We start from the raw sequence: 9803 nt of genomic DNA, 5'->3' as shown, positions 1-9803 counted from the left end.
TGAATTTTCATAGAATCTTCATGGTTTGAGGTTTTCGAATGAAACTTTTTTCAAATGGTTTCTGTGATTTTTTTTTTTTTTAAATTTGAAACATTTGAATATCGACTTTCAATTGTTTTTGTTATTCAATTTAGACAAGAAAGATGGATACTGCGAAAATTCGAGTGATATTTGAATACGAGGTCCGACGCGGAACTAACGCGGCAGAAACAGCCCGCAATATCAATGCTGCGTTTGGAGAGGGGTCTACTAATGAACGCACCGTGCGATTTTGGTTTAAACGCTTTCGTGATGGAAATTTCGACTTAAAGAACGAGCCACGAGGAAGACCGCCCACACAGGTGAATAACGATGAATTAAGAGAGATAGTGGAAGCCGATCCTAGTCAAACTACCCAGGAATTAGCGGCATGGTTTAACATTACCTTACCCACAATATTGACTCACTTGCGTCAAATCAATAAAATAAAAAAATACGAAAAACGGGTGCCTCATGATTTGACTGATCTGCAGAAATAAACGCGTGTTGAAACTTGTGTTGCCTTGTTGAACCGGTACAGAAATGAAGGAATATTGGATCGAATTGTAACATGTGATGAAAAGTGGATTCTTTATAATAACCGGAAAAGAAAAATGCAATGGCTGACCCCAGGTCAAATGCCACAACAGTGTCCTAAAGCAAAACTTACCAATAAAAAGGTAATGGTAACTGTTTGGTGGTCTCAGCATGGTGTTATTCACTATAGTTTTCTCCGATCTGGTCAAGCAGTAACGGCAGATGTCTATTGTGCCGAACTCCGAACCATGTTGACAAAACTAGCAGTAAAACAGCCCCGACTCATGAATCGATCTTCACCATTATTGCTCCACGACAACGCGAGACCTCACACAGCACGAGAAACCATTTTGACCCTTCAGGAACTGCAGTTAGAAGCCATTCGTCATCCTCCGTATTCACCAGACCTTGCTCCAACGGACTACCATTTTTTTCGTGATTTGGACAATTATCTACGTGACAAGAAGTTTTCTTCCCAGGAGGCAGTACAAAATGCTTTCACACAGTTTGTGCAGTCTAGATCGTCGGAGTTCTATCGCAAAGGCATTAATAACCTTCCCATTAGATGGCAGCAATGTATAGATAATAATGGCAACTATTTTGATTAAATAAATTTGTTAAAAATTTAAAAAATAAACAATTCAGATTTTCAGTACAAATCGGCAATTTCATACTTTAACCCCTATTATTATTGCATTCAGAATGACCTGATTTGTACGCCTACACTATTTCATTCATTTTTGATATTCTGAGTTATATTACTAGTAACCAAATGAATAAAACCACTAATTTCAACTTGCACTTGACTTTGTTTTACACCAAGTCATGGGACAACCATAGGAAGAAGATGTAGAGAAATGTGATTATGCATAACATAATTACATTTCGAGTTCTTATGTTTTCGCGATTGTTACACATATGAATTGAAACTATTTTTTCGGATCTAAAACTATATAATAAATGTTTGCATTTATTATAATTTCTAAATAAGTATATTTATTTGTAAACCACCATCACTAGGAAGAATTTCCTGTCTACTGCGGAACAGAGGAAGCGTTGCGAATTAAAAATGTGTTATATACGTATAATAATGGTTAGATAGGCGACTGTCGAAGTCTCGTAATATACAGAAACGCCACAACCCTATGTTCATGTGGCTACCTTATTCATAACCTGTAACTCCACACTAATAAAAAAACGTACCTATTTTAAATTTACACAAATTGCTAGAGAAGCGATAAAACAAAATATAACTAAATTCAGACAATCAGAACAGTACCATTTGTTAATACGCAAAACGAAAAAGGGTATTTAATAATAAAGTTTTAATTTGCTGTTTGGTTTCCAGTGACCAAAATTATGCACAGCCACAGACTAAGAGACACTTTGTCATTTTTTAAACTCTACATATATTTGAACCTATGCACTAACGTGACAGAATTATTATAGTCGTAATCATGGTCCCATCTGATGTATCGTATTGAAACCAAACTATGTAGACACCAATTGAATCATAATATCAGAAATGTATTTGAGTCATTTTGAAAATATTATATAACACAATTTTTATCTTTGCCATTCGAAAGGATTTGTGGTGAATGCCATATAGTTTATTTATAAGAAATAGATATCAATATGTTACATGTCACTCAAACTATGTCTAGTTTTGTGTTAACTAAATAAATTGAAACAAATGAGAGTTATTTATAACCCAAAATAGTAGTAGGCTTCATTTAGTTTTTTTTTACTGTGAATTTCCCACTCGACAAGCGTGACGGTTGTGACTACTTTTAAATAGAATTTGTGTTCAGAACTGGACTGTTAATAAACTGGTTGTAAACCACCTACCACATTTTATTAAACATTAAATTATTAATAAAATATTTAAAATTTGCATTTCATTGTTATACAATTTTTTAGACTGATTATAATTTTCACTTCAAATTCCAGTATACTGCATTTTAGATGGTACTACCAATCAGTAGGCGTAGACATGTAACCCTAACGTTCCCTCCATGACGGCCTTTTCCTTAAGACTTAATATCATTTGGCCACCGACGGTATATAACTTTAATAGAAAGTGTTTATTACGGAGATATGTCTATTCAAGGAACTAGACAAAATAGTAAAATAGATACATATGTAAATTATTACTTTAATACAAAAAAAGGTATAGATAAAAAGACGTTGAGAGACATTGTGAGATTCACCTCCATTTATAGTAGAACATTCCCGATAATTTTATTCCTAAAAATAATTGTGTGCTTCCAAACTTCATTTGCCAACTGATTTAATGATTTCACACCCTCTTCATAGAGACCCGTGCCTTTCAGAATAAATATATTAAGTATAATCTAATTTCTTAAGTTCAGTAGGTTGGAGTTCAGCCACATTACTGTATGTTCGTCATAGTTACATAAAGATAGAATAAATCCCAATTCTTTGGTTGTAAATTCGTTCCTTATATTTCATACAAAACAATAATTACTTATTGTAAGACTTCATTATTAAATCAGAATATTATTTTAATTGTGGCGTCATCTGTTGTGATGTCGCTAGAAGTTTTCTTTTTATTTTAACGCCATCTAGTGTTGAGTAGTATTACTACTTCCAAAGAGAATAGACAAAGAAATGTTTATGGAAAATAAAATAATAATTTATTCTAGTAATTCTAGTAGTATTGTATGCAATTTACATGCTTTATTTAATTAATTTGGATTACATTTATCATTAATTTATAAAATATATACATTTTAATTAATAGCGGTGACAGACAGCTGACCAAGGATGAGTCATCCTTATCAATAAAAAAGTCAGTGCCAGAGAGAGATGAAAAATTTTAATTTAATTTTTGGGGCGGCAACACCGTTTACCTAATCTGCTTAGGAAACGCATAGGAGTTTTTATTTTATTACAATGTGTGAGGGTTTATTTTATTGGTAAATTTAGAAAACTGTAAGACGTTGTTTTGTATAAGAAGGAAGTGGCATAGAAATAGGATTGCCAACAATTCGAGTGACGTCACGGATTTTAAGACATGGTGCCTTCTGAGATATAAAGTTACAAGAACGCTGAAAGAATAACATTTCTCGCCGTATACGCTCCATTTTCTTATATTAATTAATCGAAAGTGCCGAGAAAAGTGTACGCCGCGTGTGTTTTAACAAAAAACTTAGAAGACGAATTTGTGAAGTGCAAAAAACTACCAAATTATCTCGAAGTCTCTATAGTTACGGATAATTTTTAAATATTTTGTGAGTATTTCATCAACTTCCGTTGCTAATATAAAGAAAAATATTGATTTATCAACTAAGTAACCTTATTTGTGCTGTAGGAAATGTTGGTTGTTTGTAAAAAATCAATTGTTTAGCTGAAAACGTGTGTCATGCTGTCTTGTATCTAAAAATAAAGTGTTATTTTCGGAATTATTTGGTGATTTTGCGAGTGCGAGACGGTGTGAAGCGTGTGAAAGTGATAATTCGTCTATCGCGAACGAAAACTCATAGAAAAACTCATGGCCTTGAAATCAAATTATAATTTCTTCATGGGTGTCATATTACACATATAAACACTTAAAAGAGCGCAAACTCTTTAATAAATCCTTTCTAAACATCTGAACTGAGTGACGTGAAGCATTTTTTTGCATAAAATCGTCGAGGTTGTTACAGAAAAGTAATAAAGTTCGATCAATCAAACAGTGACCTTGAATTAGTATTTGGTCTGAATTCCATTAAGAATACGCAAAGTCCCACACTAATAGCAGCAAATCATTTTGTCGTCACATTTGCAGTGCATTCTCTCTGACTTTTACAGTTCACATTCAATATGAGGGAGAAAGAGAATCCAACTTTTGCTTTCAACTTTAAAGAGCAAACTCTCGTAGTTCCTGAAAGCTTCTGTCTTCCGAGAAAGCAGTAAACTTGAACTACAATGATATGTTGATCAATCAGATAATAATTATAAAAATCAAACAAGTTGTTTTTGAGAAAATCGTTCATATAGGCTATAAACAGAGTTTACCCCCTCCTATAGTTATTTAAAAATACGACATTGCTAATTGTAATTGGTTTACATTGATGTAAAGTGATTTTGAGGATCATAACCATGTGATTTAATTTTACTACTTATACTGCAATTTTAACATTTACTTTATTTTATGTAAGTAAATGAATAAAACTAAATATTTTCTTATTCAAGTAGTTAGTACATCAAGCTTTTAAGGAAGTTGGAATGAAAGTGTTTATCTACACACATATCATAAATTCTCTATGTGTTCAAAAACCGCAAATTACAACCAGCATAAAGATAAACTGTTTTGTTAGAACATATGTCTTATCTGTGAAAATGTTATTATTGCTTCATACATTCAAATTTCGAACATCTCTGAAAAACAAGTTTGATTGGACCTCAATTCTAATGTCAGTCAAGATGAAGTTTTATTTTAAATGAAATGTCAATAGCAAACAATTTTGACAATTTCACACATTACTTGATATCGAACGATATGATAGTTGGAGCCGATTCTAGTTTGCCTATGAATTAAAAATAAAAACTACGGTTGTGTGACACGCGTGAGAAAAGTTTTTATTTGCTTGAACGTTGATATGTTAAACAATACTATGTTTTTATGTAGGTGTGTTTATTTATTGTCTAAACTCATTAATAAGGCTTTTTGGCTAATGATTCTTCTTCACATTCATTTTACAGACATACCATCATGCTTAGAGTAATAGTCCTTACTCTACCCCAGTGAGAATCAATCTATTTCTCTCCACTTGCCATGCTTGTGAAAAAATCTTTTCATACATACTTGTTTAATTTTTTTTTACAAATTTTTTTTATACGTTTGACTTGACCTCTCATAAGGCAATTCACAATCTTGTTGAGGTATGTACATCGAGGTCACCCTTTCCCTACATTTTCCTGCACATTCACTCTGTAAATTTGTGTTATTCTACTAACATTCATCCCAACCAGTTCGGCTCGAAGCATTCCTTTTATATCCCACATTATCTTTCACACTGCAATACTCTTTTGTTACTGTTTAAGTATTTGTTTCATTTTAGCAATAGATACAAACACATATTAGGTACACTGACAAATATTACGATTCATTGCGTTTTCTTTTCTGAGAATGTTATTTTTAACTTACTTCAAAAAAAGGAGGAGGTTGTCAATTTGAATGTATGTTTTTTTTGTGTGTATGTTACGCGATAACTCTGGCACCTAACACACAACTAACAGCCATTTATGTACCGAATTTGATGACTCTTTTTTTTGGAAAGAGAGTTATCTCAGTATTGGTCCCATTTAAATTTGAAGGAAATATTCCACCTCCAAGGGTGGCAAACGAGGGGATGAATGGCTTTTGAGGTAGGTTTTTTTAGAACTGTATACTGAGATAGTATGTTTCCAAATTAGCTATTAAAATTGAAGGTAAACTCCAAACTTTTCTACAAATTATATTGAAAATGCCTTTGAACAAGTTTTAGTGATTAATTTTTAAATTGAATAGAATTTCATAATCATAATCATTTGTTTCATATTATTAATGTCACAAAATCACTCTAGAGTTTATAATTTGTAATCGCACATTTGTGGTAACAAAGTATTTTTATTATAAATGTAGTCATCATTAATCTCTAAAATATGTTATGGTTAACAAAATTAGTAAACATTTGTCTTGAAATATTGTAACTGGTAGATTCTGTACCTTTTAATTCTTAAATTGGAGTATTTTTTTATGTTTATTTACTTTGTACGTACATACAGCTATTTTTACGGGATTGTCCGAGTTCAATAGTGTAGCATTTCTATTTACCTATATGAATTAATAATAATACTGTTTATTTAAATATAACATGAAAATGTGTGTGTGGGAACACTGTACAATATAAGTAAAAAGTTACAAATAATTTTTGTTGGATTGCTAATGATATCACATCATGGGCAACTATTAAAAAAGGGCCACGCTTGCCCTTATATGACATAAACCATGCTCAACAAATTGCAACACATTATAAGAATATTCTTTTCCTTTTGATTCTAGCAGAGAGTGAAAGGTTACAGGTAACAATGGTTTATCATATAGGTAATTCACACCATTATGTCTTTATTTTGACAAAAAAGCACTTTCGCTCAGTGTGGTGAACTATGGCCTACCCACTTCACAAGAGACCCATAGTCAGCAGTGAGTTGTGCATTGTTCGAGACACACAATCTCAAACCTCCATGTTACATTCAGTTATGTTGTTGCCTTAATTAATTGTCTAACAGTAAAAGAATCATTGAAATCAGTTCAGTAGTTACAGCAATTGCCAATTAGAGATATTATTCTCAAGTAAATACTGTTTTCTACATTGCCCGTTGTTATACTCCAACATGCAATTAATTAATTAATCAATACTTGAAGAATTGACATTTCAATTATGTACATTTAAAGTTTTGCATGCTCAACAGCCATGAGGTGAAATTTGCTGCGCTTGCTGTTTCATACAAATAAAATAATTTAATTTCAAGTTACACACATTGATTGTTACGCGGTTTCTATGCTAGTGTGTTTGCCCTCGATTCATTTTGAAGTCGTCACAATTTTCCATGAGTCAACTGTATCTGTAGTTGTCTCTTGAAGTCGAGACTATTCAAGCAGTTTGCTAGTAATGCCCAAATTTTGCTTCATAGTAAAACGGAAACTTTTCATTGTTTCAATTGCTATAAAGTATCATTTTCAAATACACTGTTTTTATAATCAAGACATCATTATTCAAAAAGGTTACGCTTCCACAATTCTATGGCGTGCGGCCATAGCGTTGAATTCCTGTTTGCCATCACGTGAGACGGAGGTCGAATGTACACTTTTACGTTATATAAAATAGTTATAACATGGAAAAGACTAGAAGACAAAAGCCTTTCGGTACAATTGGTCTACTTTTCCATTCGGTCTACTTTCCCATTTGGTCCACTTTCCCATTTGGTCCACTTTCCCGTTTGGTCCACTTTCCCATTTGGTCTACTTTCCCGATCGGTCTACTTTCCGAATCGGTCTACTTTCCCGATAGGTCTACTTCAATGGTCTACTCAGATAATCTCGTAGAGTACAAAAAAATCGACGTCAAACCTTTTCAGAATTACATCTATTTGCCAAGTTTTATTGAAATCGGTAACCGGAAAGTGCGCGAAAGCGGATTCACCCCCTAGTTCGCCACCCTGAGAGGTGGTATATTATCTTTAAATTTAAATAGTACCACTATTGAGGTACCATCTTTCCATCAAAAAAAGAATCATCAAAATCGGTTCACAAATGTCAATAAAGTTATCGCGTAACATACATACAAAAAAAAGGAGAGTCGAATTTAGAGCTTCCTCCTTTTTTGAAGTCGGTTAAAAACTGTCTTTTCATTTAGTTTTTTCAAATCACTCTAATCACTCAAATCAATCAATCATTATCAAAAATATAAAAAATGTACTCCACGACGATCTGCAATTATGCAATTACAAACTGCCTTTGAAAATATGTAAAACGGATTTTTGTGTAAAATTTTATTCATTTACATGCCTAAAAGGTGGACCATTTGGGCAAGTGGGCCGCACGGGAAAGTAGACTGATCTGGAAAGTAGAAGAAATGGGAAATGGACGACTCGGGAAAAACCAGTGGACCGATCGGGAAAGTAAACGAATAGTGAAAATGGACCGATCAGGAAAGTAGACCGATTGTACCGAAGGGGACGAAAGGTCTTTTGTTCGAATCTCCTTACTATCTTGTCGTATTAACTATTTTATTTTGGCATTTCAAAAGCAAAATCAAATAAAATCTCCTTCTCTTCTGGATCCTGTTGAATCACTTTAGTTTTTCTGTGATAGTAATCGATGAGGAACATGTCGTGCGTCTGGCGGCCATGCTGCGCGCGACTGTAGCACTGCCCGCCTGCGCCTGTCAGTGCTCTAAATCGCAAAAATCTGAGTGGCACTGCCCCTGCGCCAATCATGTTAAGTTTACAAGTCCCATGTCCTGTCATTTCACCAGCACCATTACCCTTCAAAAGCGGAACGCAGCAATGCTTACATTGCTGCTTGGCGGCAGAAATTGAAAAGTACTTCCCTGGATAAACTCTTTCACCCGGAGCTCTACAGCTATAAAAAAAAGTTGCAAGTTGTTATTCGGTTACAGAATTATTAAGATGTTTATGTAGAACTATTTTATGTTACATTCACACTTTGTTATTATTAAATCATAATGTGAATATTACAACGTCCAATAAAAATAAAATTACATATTCTTCTACATTTTAAAATTCATTATACAAAAAAATGAGTTTTAATCGGATAGAGTGTTTCGACGTTTGAAACATTTTTCAGGTTTATGGGTAGGTGTTCTTAGAATCGGGGTCCTATTACCCGCGGGTATCCCGTTGCGAGTTTGCCACGGTCGCTGCGGGCCACACATCTTAGATTTTCCGCGTTTTGCAATGCTCGGCCTCCGCATACCATCCGCTTTAATTTAAAAAAAATTGTACTCTAACACATATTTCTTATTTTTTATTTTTATATTTTTTGCCATTGTTGTTTTGGTTGCGTCGTCTTGATGTCTTTCAAAACACAATGAAACGCATTTTTAACAATTTTTCCGTAAAATGCAACAACTTTGACGACCTTCTCCGACATGCAGAGCGCATTTGCGTGTATCCTTTCATCTTTAAAGCGAAGGAGCCTTGTGGTGGAAGTCAACCCACACCGTAGTAGGTATAACAAGACAAGTACGGCAACTCTCGCCTATTCGGGTGGAATCATAGGGTTGTCACATTATTATTTTAGTTATTTTAGTTACTGTAGGTACACGTAATTTGAAAAATCAAGGTGTTCATCGCAATATTCTCTTGCTATATTGAAATAACCTTTGTCAAATGCAGTATTTGCGTATTGATATTTTTGTACCAACGTCGCGGACTATGAGAGTATGATTATGAAATAGACAGGAAATAATAATAATAATTATTATTTATTTCCAATCACCATGGTATTGATATTGTAATGGGTCCATAGGTCCATACAAAGCCTGAAATGACAACGTTAGACCGTTGTGAGAGAGCGGAATCTGTACTAGGATACCCTGTGTTACAGTATTCCGACACTCGGATCTAGAAATATGTGATATAAGTGCATTTAATAACTATTAATATTAGGGGTTAAAGTATGAAATTGCTGTTTTATTGCAATAGGTTCTTTGAATTTTCATAGAATCTTCATGGTT

At 33.6% G+C, this 9803-nt stretch overlaps 1 protein-coding gene across 4 annotated transcripts in view; it reads left to right on the top strand.

Moving 5' to 3' along the window:
• Positions 1-3644: 3644 nt before the first annotated feature.
• LOC113238906 (ubiquitin carboxyl-terminal hydrolase 2-like) overlaps positions 3645-9803 on the top strand; it is a 55333-nt gene continuing 49174 nt past the window's right edge. For 2 of the 4 annotated variants that reach the window (XR_003311145.1, XM_026475757.1), the window contains exon 1: positions 3645-3809. The gene's annotated coding sequence lies outside the window, so the exon portion shown is untranslated. The remainder of the gene's footprint in view (positions 3810-9803) is intronic. The other 2 variants (XM_026475766.1, XM_026475773.1) reach the window with 2 other exon arrangements.

The sequence above is a fragment of the Hyposmocoma kahamanoa genome, unplaced genomic scaffold (assembly GCF_003589595.1).
Source record: "Hyposmocoma kahamanoa isolate Upper Pololo Valley unplaced genomic scaffold, ASM358959v1 109, whole genome shotgun sequence".
NCBI lineage: Eukaryota > Metazoa > Arthropoda > Insecta > Lepidoptera > Cosmopterigidae > Hyposmocoma > Hyposmocoma kahamanoa.
This window is presented reverse-complemented; position numbering and strand designations above follow the sequence as displayed.